At 39.4% G+C, this 27240-nt stretch overlaps 1 protein-coding gene across 6 annotated transcripts in view; it reads left to right on the forward strand.

The window, feature by feature from the left end:
* The window catches only part of LOC122541788 (paladin-like), a 244182-nt gene that overhangs the window by 189026 nt on the left and 27916 nt on the right, over nucleotides 1-27240 (forward strand). The window lies entirely within an intron of this gene.

The following is a 27240-nucleotide window of genomic DNA, read 5'->3' on the forward strand; positions in this document are numbered from 1 at the left end:
GTTTAGGCTGAGAGGGGAAAGATATAAAAGAGACCTAAGGGGCAACTTTTTCACGCTTAGGGTGGTACGTGTATGGAATGAGCTTCCAGAGGATGTGGTGGAGGCTGGTACAATTGCAACATTTAAGAAGCATTTGGATGGGTATATGAATAGGAAAGGTTTGGAGGGATGTGGGCCGGGTGCTGGCAGGTGGGATTAGATTGGGTTGGGATATCTGATCGACATGGACGGGTTGGACTGAAGGGTCTGTTTCAATGCTGTACATCTCTATGACTCTATATTTCCAGTCAAAGCTGACAATGTCACACTTTGGATGCAGAAAGATTGGTCCTGACAAAACTGAAACAGCTGGTGGTGATGGGGAAAACCAAAGGACTGTCACAACCAGAATTGAAATCTTTTTGGACCCAAAGAAATCAGATCAAAGTAGAGGAAGGCATATTATTATGGAGAGTAAGAGTCATTGTCCCCAGCAAGGGTCACTGCCAAAAATTGGCTGAACTCCACCAGGGTCATCCAGGGATTTAAAAAATGAAGATGTTATGTCTGGTGGCCAGGATTGGATACAGGCACAGCTATGTTAGTGGCATAGTGCACACAGTTCCAACAAGGACAAAAATTACAGCCAGCAGCTTCCCCACATCGTTAGAATGGGCAGGTAAGCCCTGAACTCCGTTAACATGTCAACCGTGCAGGTCTTTTCTTGGGCTCAATGTCCTTAGTCATTGTGGACACCCACTCAAAATGGCTGAACGTGCATAGAGTTCATTCACTAAACAAGGGAACGATGATAGAAAAAAACTGTACTCATCTTTTGCAATCGTTGGACTACTGGAAGTGTTGGTCACAGATAACGGGTCATTATTTACCAGAATTCGAGTATTTCATAAATTTGAAAGGCATTCGACATATAAGGACAGCTCCATACCATCCATTATGCAATGGTCTGGCAGAAGGAGCAGTCCAAACTTTGAAGGTAGGCTTAAATAAACAGCCTACAACTTCACTAGATACCAAACTGTCCTGGTTTCTGTGTGCTTATAGCATCATCCCTCATGCTATTACAAGGATAGTTCCAGTAGAATTACTAATTGGGAGAAGACACCACAGCAGTTTAGATCTGATCTTCCCAGAACTGGCGGGAGGTGAAATGGCTTCAGGGACACCCATGCCAGACACAAGATGCTGCTAAGCTAGAGAGAGACAGTTTACTTAATGGGCTGAAGATTGGTGTAGGAACCACCGGAATAGCCTTGCATGGATAAGAGGCATGGTCAATGCATTGCCAACCCAGTGGTATATAAAGTGTGGGTAGGTGCCAGTCCTGAACAAGCAGTGGACCATATGAAAGCTGAAAACTCGCAAATTGCGTGTGAGCAAAACATGCTCAGCTCCTCGACAGCCTTTTCAACTGTCCCAGATACTATGCGTTCTCCTTCTCTGTTAAGCGTTGAGGGTACCTTGGAATCTGAGTTGAAACGGTGGATGTCGCAATCTTAATGTTTTTGCGAACTGAAGAACAGAATTAATTTCTTCTGATATGCTCTGGGTACAAGAGGCGAGCTGCTATGCATTACATGCCATCCTATTAGAGGCAGAATTGGGGGAACCTGACCCGGTGCAAAAACACCACGGGAGAGCTACAAAAAAAAGATTCAGCCTATGTCCTCATACTTGGAGGTGAAGGGCTGTAGTGATTGTAACGAGTTTAGCTAAGTGGACTTCATAGAATATGAGTTCTCTGACTAGGGCTATCAATCTGATCCAATCAAGGAATCCTGACTGAGGTAAGAACAGGAGTCAGAGGTTCTGTTCACTCTGAGATCTGGCTCTGAGGGAACTGGATCAGTGTCAAGGACTCTCCAAGTGTAAATAAAGGGTGACTTGGTGACAGGGTACTCTGTGGAGTTATTTCAGCTACCAGTTTTTTAATTCTTACCATCTATAACATTTTTTATCTCTTACACTGTACCGCACCTAATAACTAATGTTGTTCAGTATGAAATACCATAAAGGGACTTGTTTTGAGAACATCATTATTTTTCTCCTATTTTTCTTATTTTTGGTTTGGAACTGTGAGTTGCTATCAGGAATTGAACTTTGAATTTTGAACAACAGCTTGCTTTTTTTTAAAAGAAAGGAGAAAACAAAGGATTTATATTTGGAAATGGCTTTGCAAGATGAAGCAGGTTAATATAGAAGAACTAGAAGCGAGATATTGTTATGCTCAGTTGGCAACTGTTTGGATGATGATTTGGTCAATCAGGAGAGGACTGGTGTTAGCCAGCCAACCCTAGAAAATATTAAAAAGAAAGAGAAGCCAAAGGGTGAACTAGGCTTTGACTAGGTTTTAGGACACGTGGTAGAGTTACCTTGGAAGCTGTAGGCCTGATTTTTTTTTTCATTTTGCCCCTTCCAGTTAGCGACTTGTTGAGAGTCCTGAGGAAAGAACCCCATTCAATAATAAATATGGAAATGTCTTCAGAGGTCTGTGGATACTGTTTGCATTGACTGATGACTTTGAAATTCAAGCAAGATACAATCTTACATGTCTATAATGTAACCCGTTGGATTTCATGAGGGCTTGGTGTTCATCATTGAAACAGTTATCGCACTAGCAGCTTACAATTTAGAAAAAGATAATTGCTAAACTATGTCAGTCAGTGTGAGTGGGGTTGATGATCAAAGAAAATTGGGCTTAGATAGTAGATATTTATTAGATTGCCTTGTAATTCATTCAACCTGTTGAAGTCACGTTTATATTAATAATACATTGTTATTTTTTAATTAAGTTCTAAACTTGCTGTCCAAGATTGGTTATTTTTAAAATCTGCTTGAACAATTTTGAATGTCCATAACATTGTTTTAATTTCAGTGTTTTATGAATCCAGTATTAGTGAGTCTTATCTGGCCTGGTTTGCTGTTATCCCTGTGTCATAGCACTGCGCCTTCCAATGAAAATAAGCATTGGGCCAGACTGATGGGTTTGGTAGCTTGTTTCAGAGAGCAATCAGAAGACCATCAGGTTAGTGTGGGACTGAAGGTGTCTATAGACCAAACTGAGTAAGGCTTTACTTCTTTAAAGAATATTAGCGAACTAGAACAAAACATCACCCATTTTCTTCAGGGTTCATTTTTCTAACTAGGTGTCACCAGGCTTGAAATGCTAACTCTGCTTTCTCCACACAAATGCTGCCAGTTTTGCTAACATTTGCCAGAAATTTCTGCATTTGTCTTGTTTTTCTACTGTTAATTTTATATTTTAAACTGAATTCAAATTCTCATTAATTCACTCATAGGAATATATTCAAAACTTACTACAGTGAGATTTAAACTCATATTCTTGGAATTATTTGTCCAAGTCACTAGATTATACATCTAGTAACAAAACCACTTACTCCCATTAACACTTCCAAGATACCCTTTATTCTGGGGAGTAATGTCATCAATAGTGTTAGCTCAGCTGCTTAATTACTGTAATCCTTTAAACAGTAGAGGAGGTTTTCAGATTGCGTACCAAATGGTCTACATTCACAAACATTCTTCCATTAAGCTGCATGTGCAAACTATATGGCCTATTGTACCTCACCAATGTGGTGAGCAAATTTGGGTCCACATAATGCAGTCCACCAACTGGCATATGAACTAGGTGTAGGTATGAATAAGGATGGGTCAGCAGCCTGGCCAGAATATCTTTGAGAGAATCAGGGGAGTATTTCAATTATTGCTATCAGTACAAAAATATTAAAATAACCTGCTGAAATATGCCTTTTGGAAGACAATTTTTAAAGCTTCAACATTGGCATAAAGTATGACTAGCATGTACATTCATGATCTTCCCAATTCTTCCCAAATGTTGCAATCCAAACTGTCTCCCCATTCATTTCAGGAATGCTCAATATCCATTTAGAAGCCTGCTTGAGAGATGTTTGGGTGAGGAAATGAGTGTACAGGATTGGTGCCTTCTTTTCAACAAATAACAACCTGTTTCTTAAGCAGGTAATGGATGTCAGAGATTTTGAGTTGTTGTTGACATGTATCAAGATAAAGTGAGAAGTGTTGTTTTGCATGTTGTACAGGCTGATTGTATCATACAAAATGCATCACAATAGCAGAACAGAGTGCAGAATGAGTGCTACAGCTGCAGAGAAGATGCAGAGAGAGAGAGATTAACATTAACTTTTGAGAGGTTCATTCAAATGTCTGATAAATGGGCGGAAGAAGCTGTCTCCACAGTGCCCTGCAAATTGCGTTTTGCTCCCTCAATTGTTTCGACCAAGCTTATAGCTGCAAATAAGTTAAATTCTAGTCTTTTCAATGACATTTAGATTCTGCTCCTTGCATCCTTTTTTATTCAAGATCACATGATAATAATGGATGGGTAAGTCTTCTGTCTCCTATCATTGCAGCATCCAATTGTTAGAATTATTTAGGGTTTTTGTCTCATCTGCTCTGGCCAGCATCATTAAACATGTTGTTTTATTCATGGTAATACTTTCGATCTGGAAAATGTAAACTTGAATCTTAATGTTTCAATTTGCTTGTCCATGATACAAATGCAGGAATATTAACTTTATTTGAAAGGGAATTGTTCAGTGTGGAGAAAGAAGATAGATGTTAATAAATTGAATCAGTAAAACATGGCAAACTGAGGGAGACCAATTAAAACAGCTTTATCCTCATTGGACTAGCAATTTTTTTCAAAGCAATACTTCAAACACATTATGCAATTTTGCTCTTCCATTGAAATATAATTTCAGTGTGTTTTATCATACATTCTGTTCAAATAGGCCAGCAAACAGGATGCAATTAATGCTAGTTCTTGAATAAAATCAATATTATGGTTTGTTTGTTTGTGAGATGTGTTTTGACTGTCTGGTTTTACTGCACTTTGATCTGTAAGTGCAGTTTCAGAATTTACCCTGCTGGAATTTACAAGCTTATTCTGCTTCTTTTGTCGCTGCCTGTTTCGCATGTTGAACTTAATGAAGTCTGGGTTTCTTGTTTTCGTTGTTATATTAATCAGTATCTGTGGTTTGGTCAGCTGTGCTCGTACAGTAAAGACTGGAATTTATGTGCATTCCTTAGAAATTACTGCCCAGCTGTCAATATCCCCACCAACTACAGTTGTTCTACCTTAATATTAAATTTGTGTCTAATAGTATGTCCTTTCAACTACTTTTCCAAGAGTTGTACCTGTCTCTCTCACTATAAGTGTGGAATTCCTCCTCCTTAGAGTAACACGAGTAACATGAGAAATGGGGGGGAATGCAGAGAATGAGAAAATCAGAATCTCAGCATCGAGAATATTTTTCTCAATTTTCACTTCAATAGCAATTTCAGAATCTTGCCATTGAGCAGTAACAAGAAGTGATAGTTTAAAAATAAATGATTACTAGTTTAAAACAGCAATTGAGGGAAACATGTCTCTATCGGAGACTCTTTGGAAAATCCTCCTTCTAAAGGCAGTGACTGCTGAATTCTTAATTTTTTTTAAGGCAGAGATTCTTGATTACCGAGGGATGAAAACTGATCAGGGATATACAGGAATGTAGAGTTGAGGTTAAAATAAGATAGCCACGATCTTGTGCAACATTGGCATCTGCATGGGATGCACCTTATGGCTCTTAGCTCCCTCTTAGGCCTGCTTACATTGCACTTCCTTGGACGCTACCAGCGTCTGTGTGGATGACATTACTTTGTGTGACACAGGTTCTTCAGTGCTCACTTACAGGCTGTCAGCCTCTGTGCCTTGCATTCCTATTTATTACAGAGGGAGAGGCAGGGAGCTTGTAACACTTGAGAACACTGAATAGTCATGGGGGTGGATATGTCAATTAGGGCTTTGGGCTATGTCAATGTCTCACCAGCAGCATGTGCCAGCAGTTTATAAGACAAACACCGTGCATGTGCTGCAACCAGATTGCTCTGTTTGATGGTCAGTCAAAAGACTTACCCAATTCTAGCCCCGTGGATCCTTTGGCCTCTGATACTCCTTATATGCAATGTGCCACAGTCAGTCCTGCAGATTAAGTCTGGCCAGTCCAGGGATTACAGCTATGTCAGTAACGACATTGGTGGCCCAATTGTCCCTGCCATGAGACAAAAGGAGGGTTGAGTATGATAGAAGAGCAATTAGTGGTGATGCACAAGCAGGAGAGGAAGTGAGGTGCCCCAAGCTAGAGAGGAAGTTGCGCATTAATAGTTTGAAAGTCTGAGGTCGGTGAAAGCCATTGAGTGGATATTATACGTACAGTAATAAGAGTTCATGAGCCTTGATATGACATGTCTGCAATGGCAGATGTTACTTCCTGATTGTGGACAAGTTTCCCAATCTATAATGCTGAGACTCCGAACTGTTAAGCTCCTGGGTGAGGAGGGATAAACTGGGTTCCCCTCTTTATTCACCTGCCCCTTAATTGGTTGCAGTGAGGTTATTTGAAAACGGATCCTTTCCTTTTCAGGTAACTTCTTCATACCCAAATTAACTTACATTTTAAAAGGAGCCCATTTAACTAGGCTTCCTTGAAATAGCAAAAAGAATAAGTTTATTGATTTCTAAATGCAAAAATTAAGAATGCAACATACATATGCTGTGTTTGAAGTGAGATTGAGATGCAAACGTGAGTCCAAAAGGACAAAAGATTAAAGAATGACATAAAGATCAGTCTCTGAATTGTTCGTGAAGAGCAGATAGTTGAACGTTGCAACCATTGCAAGGAAGGTTACCAGAGGGGGTGCATTGACATTGGTGAGTGAACAATAAGTTTCATGATTCTTAGTTTTGCAGATTGGTTTAGATCTGTAGTTGAGTCATTTCGACCTGTGATTGAATTCCAACATTCAGGGTGTGAGAGTGTTCTGTAGTTGTTTTGTTTTTAACTTGTTTGTAGCACTCTGAGTAAGAGAATTTTTACGTGCAACACAGGGGTAACTTGTGAATAGTTCTTCAACTGTGGCTTTCACAGCATGCTGATGCTTGAATGCAGGCTGGTAAACATTAGCGTGTCCAATCCCATGTGGAGTTGAAAGCTGGCTTTTTAACTCCTGTCCTTGTGCATTCATCAAAAGCAAAACCACAAAATGTGCAGTTTGGGGTATAATCATATGGGGGTGACTTACTATTGAGGCCCCTTATTATCTCTGAAGTCACAAAAGATCATAGTCTAACCTATTTTGACTTGCCTCCCTCCATTTTGAATAGCTTTGTTTGAAATTCCCCTCACATCTGTAGGTATGACATTCCGTGGATCTCTCTGCCTCCATGCGGCTGTTTAATTTATGTTCACAGCTATTTTTGTCTGTATCAGCCTTCTTTTAAGAAGCACATTTTGGAATTATAAATTTAAATAGCCTACATTATTTTGGAGTTCTGACTTGTGATCGTTAAGGTGAGTTAAGGTGAGTGATAGCCCTGTGAGTGTGGGGTAGAGCATAGAAGATCATGGAATTTCTTTCTGTACTGCTAAGCTTTCCTTTCAGTGTGGAAACAGCACTGAGGCAGGCTGGAATTTGGGTTCAGCTTCACTTGGTGTGGGGGCATGTCCTGCTGTGGCAGTCTGCAGGAGAAAGGACTGCCCTTCTCTCCACCATCCTGTATGACAAGACCTCCCAGTCCTTGTTCATGAAGCAGCAAGCAAGCTTGCCTTACCTGTGGGCTATATCCTTAGTGATAACCATCAAGGACAACAATGTGAGGAGATGTTCTTGGCTTGCAGTTGGTCTTTAATTATTGTGCCAGTGCAGTAAATAGCAGAAGATTCAGGCAGAGCAAACACTTCCTTCCCACATTTGACAGGTATCTAAGGGCCCGCCTGGGTAGTTAATGAGGTGAAGAGCTGAAGGTCATGTGAGAAAAGTAGCTGGAGCCATGGTGGACCAAGCAACAGACACTCAACAAAATACTTCAACTGAAAATGGTGAATTATGAGTGGAATTTTCCCATTATCTTTTTGTTAATGCCAATAAATTTAGGAATGAGAGCTTTCACAAATCTATGCAGGTAGAGGTACCTCTGTTGGATTTTGGTTTACCATGCAATGGTATAGGCAGGAGCAGAGGTCATAAATCAATGGGATGAAGTCTAACTGACTGATTTTCTGAGGCTGTGTGAGTCTGTAGTAATTCTGAGCTAAATTCCGTAGTCCATGGAGAGATGTGGCTCACTGCAGACTTTGAAGAAAACTTCCCACAAGAAAGGAGCTCTCTGCGTGCAACTAAGAATGCAACAAACTCGAAAGAGCAATTCAAATGGGAATTGATCTTAATGGAGAAATTTGATGTTGCACAAATAGAAAGCAGGTTTTCCAGGGCTAGGGCTGTTTTTCATCAGCAATCATAGCCTTAGTATACAATCAAGAATCTGGTTATACAAACTTCGGTAAAATGTGACTTTCCTCCTTCTTGAGTTCTCTGTGCATAGGTAGATCCAGCCAACACATCATGATCCCCACCATGAGTAGGGCAAGGAGAGAGGTCCTGAATTCACCAAAGCCAGAACATAGATTGATCCCAGTGCTGTAAGCACCAATCTTATCTACTGCAGCCAGGCTGCTAACTGGCCTGTCAAGGAATCTGAATTGCTGTGACATCGTATGATCTTCTTTGCATGTTGTAGCCTGGAGCCATGGGTGGTGATGCTGGAAGCTACAATACCTTTCCATCACATGACTGACCAGGAATCTGTCTAACTGTCTGCCATTGGTGTGTGTTGGAAGGATTTACAAGTTGATACGGTGGCACAGTGGTTAGCACTGCTGCCTCACAGCACCAGAGACCCGGGTTCAATTCCCGCCTCAGGCGACTGACTGTGTGGAGTTTGCACATTCTCCCCGTGTCTGCGTGGGTTTCCTCCGGGTGCTCCGGTTTCCTCCCACAGTCCAAAGATGTGCAGGTCAGGTGAATTGGCCACGCTAAATTGCCCGTAGTGTTAGGTAAAGGGGTAAATGAAGGGAAATGGGTGGGTTGCGCGTCGGTGTGGACTTGTTGGGCCGAAGGGCCTGTTTCCACACTGTAAGTAATCTAATCTAATCTACTTGGCTGCATTATGAATACACCTTTCTTGACTATCATTTCTCAGATTGCACTTGGACCAGGAGCTCCTGACCCAGAGGCTGGGACACTAACAATTGTATAACAAAACACCCATTCAAGGGTTTATATAGCAAGATTGATAGTGTAAAATTGTTGACTTTGAGAGTGAGAAAGTGGTTAAGTTTTACAAAGTCTCAGAGAAGTTTGTATGATTCTTTAAGCCATTCAATTTGCAGTTAATGTAGTAAATACAATTGGTATTAGAAGTCAACATTCCAATTTGTGCAGAAACAGCTGCTGTTCAGCACAGCAGCTGTTTGTGTTTGGCAATGTTGTAATGTGCAGTGACTTGTTTCCTCTGAAATAATAAGGCAGTAGTGTTTAATTAATGGCGTTTTGATTGCATCATCGCATGTTTTCTGTAGCACCGCCCCTTGCACCAGGCAGAAAAACAAACCTTCCACTGACAAACAATACAATTGCACTGCTCTGATAGATCTGCTAATATCTAAAGACTCAAGAGTGTGTACACCTTCAGACCAACACTTGGGTTCAGGCCAACAGTGGATCATTTGAAACAACAAAGGGCAGAATCCATCATTGCTTGAGGGGATAAGGTCATGTTCAGGAAATGATGTGTGACAATCAATTAACAAAGGTTATGAAAAAACACTGTTGGCTGGTACACAACAGAGTTAGTCTGTCGTTGTTAACAAAACCTTCACAGAAGCACAATTGTTGAGATTATTGTGTCTTTTTTTGGAGTTTTGTGCTGCTGTTCCCATACTTAGCTTTATTTCTTTCCTTACTTCTTTGCAGTATTTTGATTGTCTATCAGTCAATTGGAAATAGTCTTCATCCAAAGATTCTTCAATAAAATGATACAGCAGCCAATATCGTAAGGACAAATTCTTAGAGCTGGATTTCATTCTCTCTAACAGCTGGGGGAGCAAAAACACCTGCAATCTCGATATCTGCCCCACAGGAATTTAATATTGGTGTTTTGAGGCAAGACCTTTGTCCCTTTCTCGGAATGAGCGGATTGACCAAAGTAGCTCTGTAGTCCTAAAGGAGTGCCATTGCTGGGTCAAAAGCAACCCCACCCTGCCTAGGGGCCCATCTGAGTCCAGACTCTGGGGCGGGAGAGGGGAACTGGCAGCAGGGTCTCATCAATTTATGTGGGGTTCAAGAAAAAGGATTTGAAGGAGGAGAGGAAGGAAGGTATAGTGGAGTGGCCCTGTGGTTCACAAGAGATTCACCTCTCTCCTCCCGCCAGTATTGGGAAGGAGGTGAGAATGGTCCCGCTGACAGCCATTCCACTGCTCTTCAAGGGAACTAGCTCCCTACCCCTTGCTGTCATTCCTCATTTTCATGATCCTATCCTGCACTCATCCACCTACAGCCTGGGGTTCTTTGGTGATCCAAGGTTTCTGGTGGGGGCATTGCATCAGCTGTTGGCTCTCCTCCAGGTACTGCCTGCAGGGCATGACTGCCTATCTCTGATCGATTATAATCTCTCAAGAGTGGAGGATGGAGTTTGGGGTTTGGGGGAATCAAAATTTCCTTGCTGAGGAACCATATACTCAGGGAAGGCTCCCTGTAACTCTCCTCAAAGTGTCTAATTGACATTGAATTTGGCAAACCTTCCAGAAAAGAGAGAGGGTATTAGTTGGCACTAAGTAATTGTCTGTGTTTAATGATACCAGTTATGAAGGTGAGATAATGAATACAAAAGTTGGTAAGCATTCATACAGACAAACAAATGATAATTTAATTCAGTTGTTTGCTTTCCTGATTAGAAATAAAAATGTGTGTATTATTCAATGTATTTAATGAGGTATGTAAATGTGTAATTTTGTTTGACTTATTGCCATGACAGTTCCATGTTTGTAATTCTTCTACAGGTTCCTTAGTATATAATGAATCTTACCACATACTATACAATTCTGTCTTTTGTATTATGTCTCACATCGAACAAGTCTGGTCTTGGCCATTCCAATGTAGAAAAGTGCAGATTTCTGCTACTGTTGCGTACCTTTAAGCAGATACCTCAAGTGACATTTGTTGAAACCTGACAGTTTACTGACTAAACATTGGAAAAAAGCTGAGAACTGATAATCCAGTGCTTGAGGGGTTTGTGAGATGGGGAGAGGTTGAGCAGTTTAAGTTAGTTAGAGTTTTGAAGATGCAAAAAGGGATCTAGTTGAAATCTGTAAGATTCCGCAAGCTCTTGATGGGGTGGATGTTGAGATGATGTTTCCCCATGTGGGGATGTCTAGAACCAAGAAGACCATTTAAAAATTAAGGCAGAGATGAGGAGGAATTTCTTCTCTGTGTTGTTCGTGCTTGGAATTCTTTCCACCAAGAGCAGCAGAAACTGGGTCATTGAATATGTTTAAGGCTGATCTGGACAGGTTTTTGGTTGATAAGGGAATCAAGGCTTATTGTTGGGGTGGGTGAGGGGGTGGCAGGCAGGAAATTGGAGTTAAGGCCACATCAGATCAGCCATGATAATACTGACTTTTAGAACAGTCTCAAAAAGCTGAAAGGCCTACATTTGCTTCTGATCCTCATGTTCTCAATCCATTCGATCCATGCACAATGCAGGTAGACACACTGTTGTCTCACCAGCCATACTTTGATCATTCAATCGCATGGGTGGGACAAAAGATCAAAAAGGTTCTTCTTCAACTTCTCAAGTCAATCAAGCTGAGCTCCAGAAGTCCTTTTGAACTTGTTCAATCCAAAACCTGTAGTATATTGTGCATTTCCACGTTCACTTCTGAAACATCTGTGATCTTCTGTTTCTTTCCACCTTCAAAATTGTCCTCCAAACCCTCTCTTTCACCAGACTGTCAGTCATCTCTGCAAACTGTTTTCCTCACAATTACTTGCTGACTTGTTTTATCATGTTTTTCTTGGAAGCAAATTGCAATATTTGATTTTGTTAAAGACACTCAACAAATCAAAGCTGTTTTACTTATTAAAAACAGGAATTGTATAAGACCCTTCCCTGTACAGACATGTGATGCACATGTATTAAGTATTTGTTTGTAGAAGTATCAACGTGTTATGGGCTCATAAGCATCCAAGACATAATCTTAAATTGATACAAGGATATTTGATACACCATAGGTAGTAGGATAATATCTGCTGAAGTGTCACTGAACTTTATGGCCAGCTTAGTGTTGCTCAGATGCCTGACTTCTCTATAGGCATCCTTATATAGAAATATACAGCACTGTTCACCAGAGTCCAAATACTACATAGGTAGTGTTGACAGAGAATTGTCTGAACAGTCAGCTTTGCATTAATATCAAGGTGGCAGCAAATGAAGATGTTTGGATAAATTCCCTGGCAGTCAAGCTTGCTATTTATTTTGGGTCATGAGTTCTGTTTGTTGGTGTTCTGATGTTTGTTTAAGCTGTCTGTTACTGAGTAAATAGGTTCTGTTTGCATAGTGTGCGCTGACTATCTGTCTAGAATAAAAGCAAAAAGTGCTTGAGAAGCTCAGCAGGTCTGGCAACATCTGAACACAGAGAAGCAGAGGTTTGTGTTTCGAGTTCACTAAGTATTTTCTTTTGAAGAATTCAATATTGAACTAGAAACGTTAGTTCTTTCTCTCTCCACAGATGTTGTCAGAACTGTTGAGTTTCTCTAGCACTTCGTTTTATTTAAGATTTCCAGCATCTGTAGTATTTTGCTTTATCTAGATCCTGTTTGCTGTACATTCTGCTGCAGTCCCATTGTGCCATTAACTGATTCACTGGCATATTGATGTCAAATCTCTCCGTAAAAAGGAATCAATATAAAAGGAAACTGGCTGCTCAATCTATGCAAAAATTCAGGTTTGCAGTAGATTGCAGTTATACTGTAGTAGCTATGAAATCATGTCTGGGAAAGCTGTGGCTAGGTTTATATAATGGAACACAAACTGTTCTCAGAAAGCATTCTGGGGTCTTTGTATGGGAGAAAGTAAGGACTGCAGATGCTGGAGGTACAGCCGGTCAGGCAGCATCCGAGGAGCAGGAGAGTCGACATTTCGGACATAAGCTTTATACCCTAAACATCGACTGTCCTGCTCCTCGGATGCAGCCTGACCAGCTGTGCTTTTCCAGCACCACACTGGAGTTTTTGTATGGCCTGAATTATTTTTATTGTAATTAATATATTTGGGCTTTTATTTAACAAATGGCAAATGGATGAGTTGGATTTGTTGAATTTTTGAATGCCATTACACATTTTGATTTCTACCTCAGAAATTATACAAAACTTTTATAAAGCTCTAGTTAGCCTTCCGTTGGGGTAGTAATATTCCATTCTGGACACCGCTTTCAGAAGGATATCAAAACATAGGAGAAGATGTAGAAGAGATTTACTAGATTGTACCAGTCAAGAGGAACTTCATGTACATGAACAGCACAAAGGGGTGATGGAAGGAGAAGGTGAGGCAGAATTCATAAAGATGGTCAAAATTGTGAAAGAATTTGACAAGGTGAAGGAGGTGAAATCGCTTTCAATGGCAGAAAGATTGCTAACTAGAAGACACAGATTAAAATTGAGTTTCAAAAGATGCAGAAGACCAGGGAATGCACTGTTTGAAAGAGGAGTGACAGCAATATTTAGTATCTACAGGATACTAAATAGAAATTCATCAAGGCTCCTTTGATGGCACCTATGACCACTAGCATCAATAAGGATAAGGGAAGCAGACACATGCAAATACCATCAACCACAAGATTCCCTCTAAGCCTCTCAGCACCCTGGCTTGGAAATATATTACTGTTCCTTTAGACTTGGTCAAAATCCTAGAAATCTATCCCGAAGGGCATTGTGGCTCTTCCCACACCAAGTGGACTGCAGTGGTTCAAGAAGGCACTCACCGCCATCTTCTCAAGGACAACTAGGGATAGGAAATTAACATTGGCTCAGCTAGTGATGACCATGTCCTGTAAGTGAATGAAAAATTGCATTACAGTGAAATCACTATGGGTCAGTATAGATAACCCAAAGCTCTGGTTGAGGTTAAATTGTCAGCCGTTCACGCCAGCAGAGAAGAAGATGATACAAGGATGATACTCTTGCTGAGCCAAAGGTCTGGATTGGTAACTCCGGATCTGCTGAACTTGCGTACACTTGTATGACCGCACCAACCAATCAGAATGGAGTTGGGCCAAGCTGAAAGGTGAAATCTGGAAAGCCATCATTTGACATTGAGATCTTTGTGAAAAGAATTTCAAACCCTGCAAGCATAGTTAAACCTGTGAGAAAGTTAAACATATAGTTGATTCGAGACAGAGTGAAGGCAAAGAGACTAGGCCATAGCGTGCACACCTGCTGTAATGGATGGCTGAACTGATTCAGGACAAATCACAGCATTGTCCTCTGTGTGGTAAGCCGAGTGTGTGTATTAGTTACAGCAGTAATAACAGGCGATTAGAAGTGAAAATAATTTCATCCACATACTGAGTGAATACACACTAAGGGAGAATATAAATGCAGATGAAACTAGACTGGGCATCACTGTGTCTTCATTTTTTTTGACATAGGCAAATCATGTTGCACAGAACCTTCTTCAGCTATTCAATGCTGTGATGAACCTGAAATTATGGGTGGGCCTCCCGAATTTAGACTTATTATGATTTTACTGTTGTAAATATTTTGAAGAGAATTTTATAGGTACTTAAAGGAGGAAACAGTTACTGAACTCTGGAAAGAGCAAACTTGTGTGACTAATTGAGTAACTCAATCAAAGTCTCCTCCTGTTGTGTCATTTCATGTTTCTGCAGTTATGTACTTGGTTAAATCTGTTGCTGTATGTTTCAAACAGGTTTATTCAAGTGCGTATTTCCAATGTTTATCATTGCATCCTATTAATGAAATCATCACAGCATAATGGAATTATGACTTATTTCCACTCTCAAAGGTTGAACAGATTTCCTTTATGTTGTGGTCATTTTGTTTGCTGATACACTGTTGTTCTCTCAGCTTATTTCTCTGTCACTTGCCCACAATACTCTTTTACTGTTGACAAACAGGATTTCTTGTGGTGCATTAGGTAGTGTCCCTGTCTCTGGGACAGGAGCCCTGGGTTCAAGTCTCACTCTAGAACTTAATGGTCAAGGAAGGTGTGTTCATAATGTAGCCAAATTGATTGTAAATCCATTCAAAACACTCCAGTGGCAAACCTTAAGAGTGACAGCGATCCCTGCTGGGCCATGTGATGACAAAAAAACTAAAGCCTCGTCAATCACTATTCAAAGCTCCAGGTTATAACATGCATGGAAAAGCATGTTGGATTCCTTAGAGAGGTCAGTTGGCTGCATGGCTGATGTGGATCTGATTGGTGCCAACAGCATGGGATTTGATCCCAATTCTGGCTGGGGCGGCTTTAGGACCTGCCTCTTGCCATACCAATGATGGAGATGGTGATGATGGGGCAGATCTACCTTCAAGCAGAAAACTGAGGAAGAAAAAGATTGGCAAACATCCAGCAGCCATCTTTCACAAGTAGCTTTATTATTAAACTGATATCCATTCACAGATTTAAGTGGACAAATGTTAAATAGTCACATAAAACAGGTTTTGATGCCAATAGATTTCAAAGGAATAGGAATTTCCTTTGATTGTGTTACGATTAGTTAATAATGTGAGGTACAGGGTTGAGGTAACCAGATTTTCATTTTCAATGATGCACACAGAGAAAGTTAATTCAGATGTATGACCATCTTTATTTTTATTATTTTGTGCTAAGTTTCTTGGCAATTATTTGTCATATTTGGCAAAATAATAGCAATTGCATTTAATTAAAGAATAAGTAATCAAGTAAGTGTGTGTTAAAAATATCTGGTACATTGCCAGTTATGAGAATATGCTCCAGTGTCATTTGCCTAAAATCCACTAGAAATTTCAATCCTAGAGTTTGGAAAACATGATACAAAATAAAATGGAACTCTTAAAGGATTATGTAGAACTTTCTGGCATTCGGTTATTGTACATGGTCCATTCCCACCATTTGAACAGCAAATGAGGAGCCTAGGACAATGTGCTGTGGGAAACATTTACCTTTTGCATCTCCATTAGCCCTGATAATTCACATTGGCATGTTTGATCTACCCAATGGCACATGAAAGAGGCAACTGCCAAGTTAAGTCACAATCAGTGCTGTTGAGGTCAACGTGCAATAAGTCCACTTAAAAAGGTTCATTGGAGTCAATACCATCTAAACCTTGCAGCTAATGTACTGAATCCATTTCATGCTTCCCTTTCAGTTCAATTTCTGATTTTAACCTTCATCTTTTGGCTTGAAATGTCTGAGATGATGGACCTAATTATGAAAATAGTTTTAGACATGTACGTAGCTGCTTCAAGGCTGCACAAAGTATGAGAAAATTAATTAATATAATTGTTTTTAAAAAAATAGAAAATTAGTATTACTAAACAGTGAATGGCAGTGTGGACTGGAGAGAGTTAATTTTAGTGTTGAATGTACAATATATTGGCAATTCAGATATATGTATTTTTCTTCCAGAATGTTTTGGAGGTAATGAAAAGTATATGGCAATGCAGATATAGTGCGCCTGCAGAGATTCTCAGAATTGCAGTACTCGGTATGTCTGAAAACGGTCAATGTCTCACAGTGATCGAATACTTATGCAGTGAGAGTGTGATCACCCATGGAGATAATCCATTGTCATACTAGAATCTGGACTTGAAATACAATTCACTACTGTAAATCAGTTCCATTTTGCTACTGTATTGCTAGTTAAAACCTTTAAATGACAGCTGTCCAAAATTTAAAATGAAGTCAGCAAGCTAGTAAAAATCAATAAAGAGACAACAATAGCTTTTGATTGGTGTAAACAAGTAGAGCAGAAGCCCTGTTTCCTGATTCTGTTTTAAATGAAACAGTTTTGGCCAGTTCCAACTCATTTTATAGCAAAACCATGCATCCACAAATTGGCAATCTCAGAATAGAAAAGACCACAAAATAAGGCAGTTTAAAAAAAACATGGATTTACCAATGGGCTATTTTATGAGGTTGTGGTGATATGAGACACTGGGCTATCAGCAAGTAATGTTTTAGAGGAGCCAGTGTTGGACTGAGGTAGACAAAGTTAAAAATCACACAACACCAGGTTATAGTCCAACAAGTTTATTTTGAAGCAGTAGCTTTCAGAGCGCTGCTCCTTCATCCGGTGGTTGTGATCAGCAAGGAAGCATTCTGCATATTGTTTTCGGATAGTTGCCCTAAGAGTACTTCATGCTAAGAATGAGTCATAAATACCATAGAAACAAATAAAGACGATATACACAGAAACATATCCACCTAGACTTTGTTAGAGTTTACACTTCCTATAGCAAATAATTCCCCTCATATTTACCTATCCATTCATGCCTCTTTCTTTCACACACCCATTCAATTGAATGTTGAATGTTGGCACTTTCTGCCTGAATAACTAAGCCTGCATGTGAATCCCACCACTTCTGTACCTCGTGTTGGTTCGTGGCTTAGAAAATGCATAGTGAAAAAGATGTGTGTAGAACTTCTTATGCCATGATAACTGTTTACAATAAAACCTAGTGCATGGTTTAAGCTGTTGCTTCTTATTTTATCATCACACCATCATGATGTGATCACATCATCATTGACATGGCTTCCTATGTACATGCTCAAGAGTTAACCCAATATACTGTGTTAAAAGTTTCTCTGTCCTGCGTATTTCTGCCTCTGGCCCCTCATTCTCTACCCTACAACCACTGGAAATTGTCTTGGTTTACCCACTATGCCCCATAATCATAATTTTAAGGTTGTAGCATGTCACCTGTGATCTGTTGTTTTAACAAAATAAACTTCAATATTATGAGTCTTCCTTTGTACTAATATTTCCGTGCAATGGGCAACATCATAATGTTCCTGCATAGCATCCTCTCTCAACATAAGGTTTCCTGTTATTTTATATTTTTCTTACCAATCCTTAAATGTTCTGGGAACTTGTAACCATTCAATTTCTCTTCTCTTCCCTCACACTGGGTCTCTTTCCTTTTCAGATTCTCAAAACAGCTGTTTTCACAAAATGAACTAACATAGTTACTAACATTGAATCTCATTTGTAACACTTTACCCATTTCCTGCATTACCAATACAGTTTTCCAATCATCTAAAGGACTAATTCCTTTTTATATTTTGGTATCATCTTTAAATGATCTCTTCCAGGGAAATATGCAAGTTGTCTAAAAGCTTTAAATTAATTCATGGGATGTGGATGTGAGTGGCAAGGCCAGCAACTGTTATTTATCTATCCGTAATTACCCTTGAGAAGGATCTGGTGAATTCCTCCTTGAACTACTGAAGACCATTGTTTTAACATTACACTGATTGGATTTGCAAACTGTTGCATAAAAATTACATCTCCAAAAATACGAATCCCCATCAACCTTTTTGAGTCCATTCTTACTACTACTTACTATTTTTGGCTAAGAACTTAATTGCTACATATCTGGATAAAACCTATGAAATGTTATCTGCAATTGATGTGAACTTAACTGAGTCTCTCATAACCCATAATAGCTGGTGTCTTGTTTTGCAAATGGATATCACATTGGCTATAACCCAGCCTTTAGACACACAGCCACAGTCAATGTAGTCTTGAGATATAGATGGTAATGTTAACCCAGTTCTTTCAGGGACAAAAGATAGGATTGTTTGATTTGATAAGACATAAAATTTGGCAGTGTGTGGAATGGGCAGCCAATTTGATCATCTGTTTCCAGGCAAATTAGATGAAAAATAACTTGTACTTCCTAGAGGATGATACAACCTACCTCTTCAGGCCCTGGCTATTTGCCCCAATTAAGTTGCTTGCATTCTCAGTCATTTATCACAAAGTCACAGCTCTCAACTATATTATCATTCAGTTCCTCACCAACATTCCACCTTTTTAAAGCTGATGTAAAGTATTAATTAAAGATATTTTTGATCACTGTCTTCAAATTCAACTGTCTTCTCAGAATTTGTGATTTTTTAAAACTGATATATAATTGATTTTAGAATATTTATGTGGAACAGATTAAGATGTGTGTTCTTATAAAATTGTACATGCTGTTCACTATGGACATAAAATGGTAGACTCTTCTAATGAAAAGCAAACCCATCACTTTTCTTTGTAATTACAGGGGGAATCAATAGTTAAGAAATTGTATACTCAAAAAGTAATCTAATTTATTATTTCATTGGATGTGGATGTTGCTGTCAAGGTCAGCATTTGTTGCCCATTTCAAATTGCCCTTAAACTGAGTGGCTTACTAGACTACTCAAGAAGACAGTTATGGGAAAATCACATTGCTGCAGTCACATACAGGCCAGATTGGGTAAGGAAGGTAGGTTTCCTTCTCTAAAAGACATTAATGAATCAGTTTGGCTGGTTCACAACAGTCAGTGATAGTTATCATGGTCACCATTATGAAGACTAGCTTTCAAATGAGCTTATTAGTTGCAAATAAATTACAGCAGTTGAACATGGAATTTGAGCCCATGTCCTGAAAGCATTAGCCTAGGCCTCTTGATGACTAAATACAATGAGATTACTACAATGCTGCTGTCTTCCCAATACATTATGCATTGTAAAGCACAGTCCCAGAAATTTTCATTTCTGAAGTAAACCAGAATTCTTTCAATCTCTCACTGAAAGCAATTTAAGCCCTCAAATTCCAAAATCCAGCTAGAAATTTTTTTTAGGATTAGATTACTTACAGTGTGGAAACAGGCCCTTCGGCCCAACAAGTCCACACCGACCCGCCAAAGCGCAACCCACCCAGACCCATTTCCCCTACATTTATCCCTTCACCTAACACTACGGGCAATTTAGCATGGCCAATTCACCTAACCTGCACATTTTTGGACTGTGGGAGGAAACCGGAGCACCCGGAGGGAACCCACGCAGACACAGGGAGAATGTGCAAACTCCACACAGTCAGTTGCCTGAGGCAGGAATTGAACCTGGGTCTCTGGCACTGTGAGGCAGCAGTGCTAATCACTGTGCTGCCCACAATGTATAAAAGTGTTAGCATGGAACCGCATATCTCCAAAATTGTATCTTTACCATACTCTTTTTATATAAATTCCCAAATAACAAGCAGATCGACTTCATGTAAAAGCATGACCGAGACTGGAGTTTGCTCACCATTGTATAACTTTACTGGAACAATTTATGCAGCAAAAATCTGTATTTATATAGTTTAATTCAAACTACAGAAAAAGATCCCAAGTCACTTCAAGGTTGTGTTATTAGACAATGTTTGACACAGATCTGTGTGAGAGGAAAGCTGACAGAAAGCTTGGTTAACAATTAGACTTTAAGTAGCATCTGAAAGGAGGAAGGGAGTCAAGACAGTGGAGAGGTTTAAGTAAAGTGAATTCTAAAGCTAAAGGCACACTCAGCTGGAGATATAGCATCCAGTGCTAGGAAAAAAAGAATTAGGGATGCCTGATTTAAAGTTATTGCAAGGTCAAAAGGCTGGGGGGAAATACACAGCTAGGGTGGGGTGAGTGTAGAGAAAGACTTTAATTAATATGTGGATGAACCTCTGAAGTAGACTATGATGTGACTGTGACCAAACTAAAATCACAACACCAGGTTATAGTCCAACAGGTTTAATTGGAAGCATACTAGCTTTCGGAGCGTCGCTCCTTCATCAGGTGATAGTGGAGGACACAATCCTAAGGCACTATCACTAAGGTCCTCCACTATCACCTGATGAAGCAGCGGCACTCTGAAAGCTAGTGTGCTTCCAATTAAACCTGTTGGACTATAACCTGGTGTTGTGAGATTTTTAACTTTGTACAACCCAGTCCAACACCGGCATCTCCAAATCGTGACCAAAATAGGTATGCTAATAAGTAACACATTATTTTGGGATGATAGATATTTACTTATTTCTTTGGAGTAATTGGCATAAATCTCCATTTGCTATAACATTTATTGAAAAAAACTCTGCATAAACCAGAGTAATCTGGTAATGTGTGAAAGAATTGCTGATTAAATAATACTGTGTGAATCAACAATTTAATGAAGGGCGATTTTCTGACTTTATACCCGCCAGGAGGAAATGTTGCTTAAGTCCCACACAATTTTCCAATCATTAATGTAGCCTTGTGCATTAATTTTTAAAAGTTGGAAAATCCTAGTTGACTCTACCATGGATTCCCAGCAGGCACTCCTTGCAGGCAGAACGTCATGCTGGGAATGTGATTTCGCAAGACTATCCTTCATGGTGTTACATTTGAACTGATTGGTATTGGGATTCCAGCCAAATTTGGTGCTTCCTCCCAAGGATTAAATAATAGATTCAGTCGGTTTAGTTGATTTGAAAATGACGCTTGATTGTTCAACTTGTCTGCCATCAATCTTGAGAAGCAGCTTACTTTTTTCAAGGATAAATCAAACATAGAAATGTAACAGAGGTATCAGTAATGTCATACAATCAAAATGTCCCAATACATCTCAATTGCTTAACTGAGTGTCATACAAACAAAATGTCCCAATACATCTCAACTTAACTGAGTCTCTCATAACCCATAATAGCTGGTGTCTTGTTTTGCAAATGGATATCACATTGGCTATAACCCAGCCTTTAGACACACAGCCACAGTCAATGTAATCAGGAAAACAGGCTCTTACATAAGTATATAAGGAAACGTAGGGCTTGCTGTTGAGGTGCAATATGTTGCCTATAATCCCATAAAAGTGTCTACATTTCCCTACAGATAGGGGAATTCCAACTAAGTTAGACACCTAGTACCTCAATGCTCAGTTGCGAGTGGCCTAGATGAAGAAAAAGAAAACATATGGGAAATAGTGAGAAGCCGAAAGTCTGAGAATGAATAATCTAAAGTAATTAATTAATATTTATTAATATTCTCCAATGAAGAAAAGGTTCTAGTGTAATTTATGGGGTTAAAAATTGACAAATTCTCTGAATCTGACAACGTACAGAGAGAGCTGCAGATAAAGTAGACATAATAGATCGAACATCCCAGACCAGTCATACATATGGATTAAAAGTCGAAATGGAACTTTTTGAGGAGGCTGCCTACTTTTATTTTAGTCAGTTTAGTTTATACAATTTCTCAGACTATGTGGAGAGGTAATGTCTGAATCACAAAACACTATCATAACATATAAAATAGGAGAAAGTAGTAGACCATTTGGCCCTTAAATGCTGTTTTACTCGTGGCTGATCTGTTTATGTTTCAAATTCCATATTCCCATCTATCCTTATGACCTTTATTCTCCTGCCTAACAAGGATCTCTTAAGAAATATGTTAAGTGTTCAATGACCTCCACAATCTTCTGTCTTCAAGGCACAATTCAGGACTGTAATAGAAGACTCTCCACTTGCCTGGATGAGTGCAACTTTCATAACACACGTGAGCTTAACTCCATGAAATTTTTAAAAATGCTCTGCTTATTATGTTTTTTATTCATTAATTGTTATCAAGAGGATAGCTGCAGTCTGTGGAGATCAGATAGCAGAAACACAGATACTGTACTCCACTTTTGAAGGAGAAAGAGTTGAGGAGTTTCTTTCTCACTGGAGGAGTTTCTTTATCACTGAGTCATAAAAGCAGTCCTGACACTTTCTGATCTTACAGGCCAGCAGTGGGTCACATTTGAGACTCATGGATCTCGTAATTACTGGTGAACGAGAATGAAATGAGGATACTCTTCAGTTTGAAGGAGGCAGAAAGTGGTCTATGCCCTAAAAGTGAACAAAGAAAAGCATTTTTTGGGATAATGCATTGAAAGTTCCCATTTTCTATTAAAGTGTTTTCTTGAGTGAGACTCATAGTGCCTATTCACCATGGGAAAGAGCAACTTTTCACACACAGTCTCCCACAGTTCTACTCATTTAACTATGTAACTGGCTGTTCAGTGCCTGTCTCGTGGAATCATCCAGCAGACAAAGTAAAAGTACTTGCCCCTGCCGGGATTTCCAGTGTCTGTGCTGCTGGCACCACAATTACAGCCCAACTGTATGCCACCTTGGATGTTGCAAGGCCTTACACTGTGTTTTACCGTTATCACTGAGGACATGGTCCAGAAAGCAATGTTTGTTCCCTGCTTTGTGAACAGAGATCTGGAAATGCTGGTGAATTGGAGAGTGGAGAAAGAAGGGATTCCCTTGTCCTGCACACTGCCAAAGGAGGCTGCACCACCTGACCAAGCTAACCTAGCCTCAAATTGCAGCCATGGTCAGTGTTGTTCCCAAGCGAGAAGGAATGGCCAACAGTACATAAAGGAACTCAAGGAAAATTCCACAATTTCCTCTCTGCTACCTCACATTTACAGAGTTACCACTCTGATACTGCACATGGCTCTCAGGCTGATAAACTATACCTCTCACTGTTCCATGCATTATGTTTCATCCACCTCACCCTCGCAAATTGCTTCCTTCCCTCAGTGCTTCCTACTCAATTATTAGGAATACCTCACCTCCGTTCCTGTTCCTGCAAGACCACAAGTGGCTTTCCCATCTATTCCCATCATACTGAAACCTTCCCTTTGTCTCACTGCAAGAAAGATTGGCTCACCCACTGGATTGATGTTGCCACAGCATCTGACAACTACCTGTAATTCCTAGGCTGGTCACATTTGATCTACAAGACCGACTATAGCCATAACCCAAGACTGCAAGGATACTAATCCCATGATTCTGGTCTGGCTGAGTGTCTGAGTAACTGCAACCGGATTGGAATCTGGTCAGTGCTTTGACTGATTGTGACAGTATCCATAGAATGAAGGACTACTCCACTTTGACTTCAGGCTTGGCCATTTGCCTGAAGCACTTGTGTGTTTGCTGTGTAAGTTGCTGCAGGCATAATGTTGACATTGTCTGGTGCCATGCAGCCATATGTGCACTCCCTTGATTTTGGTATTGACAAGTCTCTACCGCTGATCTTGAAAAGCAATGCAAGCCAAAGAGGCTGATAACCTCCAAGTGAACACAAAATGAATGAGTACCAAAGAAGCAAGCTAAAAGACAATGTATATTCTGTGTGGATACATTAGATATGTGTGTGTCTGCAAACAAAGTTACCTGGCAGAAACATGCAAGTCATAGATGTAACTGAACTCCAAAATGAAGTGTTCAAGGGTTGAAGTTACACTGATATATTAGCATCCTACTTTCATAACTAATAATTTGATTATCCTTTCAGTGAGAGAGTCAGTTTGAGAACAAGGCATGCTGTTGTGGTAAAGTTGGTATTTTGCTGCTGTCAACATTTGTAGACAAAGGGTCAAAGAGGTTGTCCCTGCAGGCTCCATGCACACCAATGTTAAAGGAGCCATAGCATGATGGTTGCAACTAGCATTTGGCTAGCAGCAACTGCCAGGAATTCACTCTAATTTACATGTTGGGAATTTGCAGCATTCATATTTTTAGGAGAAGAAATTTGTAAGTGACGTAGGAATGAGGCGAATTGGGCTAATAATGAAATGCAAATGCACGGGAATAGGTAGTCACTGCATAGTTGCCAGGTTTTGAAGCTTATGGGGAAAATCGGAAACATTTTTCTTGTTGTCAAGATTCTGATTTTTCTCATTCATGCCATATTTTCCTAACTTTCTCGTCATTGTACATATCATACCAAGGAGGGGGAGATTCTGCTTGATGTATGTTATTCATATTATTCTCAGTAGCTTTTTGTTGCTAATTTCTATTGTTTTAACTTACATTTTACAAAACCAGATACTTCAGGATTATATTGCTCTGATCTTAATTTATTAGATGATTTATAAATTATCTATGATATTTTTAGATACTGTAATCCAAGGTAGATGTTCCTATTTATTCACATGGTTTTAGACGTTCAACATCCACAGTTCTAAATGTTATTTTATATTCCCATTCATTCCAATAAATGGTGAAAGGTTAAAAAAATGAACTATGTAAGATATCTTCCCAAATTCTCACAAGACTTGACGTTCCTACATATCTAAGTATGAAGGAGAATTTAAGTACATAACAAACAATGATCTTTTAAGATTTCAATCCTATTTTCCCATTCCTCCACCATAGAATCTATTGTACTTGTTTACACCTCTGAACAACAGAATGGTTTTAAATCTTTTGACTGCTGTGTTATGGGTCTGGCATGTTTCTATTACACCACTTTGCTAAATGCATCATGACTTGGCTTGTTCCATGGCAATACTGGCACGTTTTCACTTTACATTCCCCCAGAAGGTTACCCAGTCTGATAAAATCATTTCAACATCAGCTTTATACATGGATTGCTTTTTCAAACTGTGAAATTAACTAGTGATTGGAAAAGAAAACAGGGAAAAATGCACAGTTCTATGACTACATTGGCTTTGAGACAGCTTCACTGAAAGAATAATCAAATTATTGGTTTTAAGTATTTTAAATTTGTGAGTTGTGAATGGAAGCTAATATCAATTTTGTACTTCACTGCATTGTATCAGTCTCTCTAACAAAGTATCCGTTGTATTCAGTGTAAGGTAAATTCATCTTAACTTGCACCAGCTACAATGGTGGGATTGGAAGCAGTGTCTCCAGAGTGTTGGGCCACATCTCTTAATAACTAGTCTAATGCTTTGCCACTATTTCACTCTCTCTAAGAGAGTCACCTCCTAAAATAACATTTTTTAAAAAATCAATCCGAATGCAAGGAAATAAAAACATCTACAAAAGCCTATACATTTGTGTTACTCAAGGTAACTGATCAGAGCACAGTGAAACTATTTTATATGTCCCTTGTATGTCTCAGTAATCATACTGAGGATGCATTTTTCCCCTTCAATACCAGAAATTATGAAGGATTTTTGAGAACCATCAAGAAAATAAAAACAGTTTAAGGCTGGCAGCCTCAAAAGTATAGAGCTGAAAAAATATTTATACTGCCCAACTTGAATTATGAGATTTTATCCTAATTTGCAGTTTGTTCTCCTATCTGTGTGCTTTCTTGAGAGACAGGAAAATGATTCAAGGTGACCTAACCACTATCTAATAGAAATTGGCAATAATGAAGACTGATTATTTGTGCGAACTTTGCTGGCTTTCCTAACACAAGGATATGTTTTGAAAGATGCATTTAGAAAGATGGAGATGGAAAAAGGCACTTCTACAATAGAAGCAAAATGACATTTAGAATTTAGATTTAGAAATTGAGAGCAAGTCTTCACTGCCTATTTTAAATAAATGTTTGTATTAAAGTATTGAGCTCACTCTGAGGAGGTAAAGTTACATTTCAAAATAAATCATCCTTTTTGCAAACATTATAGTAAACAGGAAGAGTTATAATAGAAATATTTCAGTAGTTTTCAAAATGAGGTTATTAGTGCAAGCTAACCATTCACTGGATACGAACATAGAATACCAGAATACTTGGGTGTCAGGGATGCAGGAAATTCTAATGCTGCCCCACACAAGGAACCTTTTATCCTCTGGAATGAGAATGAATCTTTAAGGAAATTCAGTACTTTTGGTGTTTAGAATATCAATAATTTCAGTAGTACCCATGAAGCGGCTGGAAAATGGGAAGCCTTCAGAAATTAGATAACGAGAATCCAGAGAAAGTATATTCCTGTCAGGGTGAAAGGAAAGGCTGGTAGGTATAGGGAATGTTGGATGACAAAAAAAATTGAGGGTTTGGCTAAAAGGAAGCAAGCATATGTAAGGTATAGACAGGATAGATCAAGTGAATCCTTAGAGTATAAAGGCAGTAGGAGTATACTAAAGAGGGAAATCAGGAGGGCAAAAAAGGGGTCATGAGATAGCTTTGGCAAATAGAATAAGGAGAATCCAAAGAGTTTTTATAAATGTGTTAAGGACGAACGGATAACGAGAGAGAAAATAGGGCCCCTTAAAGATCAGCAAGGCAACCTTTGTGTGGAGCCACAGAAAATGGGGGAGATACTAAACTAGTATTTTGCATCAGTATTTACTGTGGAAAAGGATATGGAAGATATAGACTGTAGGGAAATAGATGGTGACACCTTGCAAAATGTCCATATTACAGAGGAGGAAGTGCTGGATGTCTTGAAACGCATCAAGGCAGATAAATCCCCAGGACCTGATCAGGTGTACCCTAGAATTCTGTGGAAAGCTAGAGAAGTGATTGCTGGGCCTCTTGCGGAGATATTTGTATCATCGATAGTCACAGGTGAGGTGCCGGAAGAT

The sequence above is a fragment of the Chiloscyllium plagiosum genome, chromosome 38 (assembly GCF_004010195.1).
Source record: "Chiloscyllium plagiosum isolate BGI_BamShark_2017 chromosome 38, ASM401019v2, whole genome shotgun sequence".
Classification (NCBI taxonomy): Eukaryota; Metazoa; Chordata; class Chondrichthyes; order Orectolobiformes; family Hemiscylliidae; genus Chiloscyllium; species Chiloscyllium plagiosum.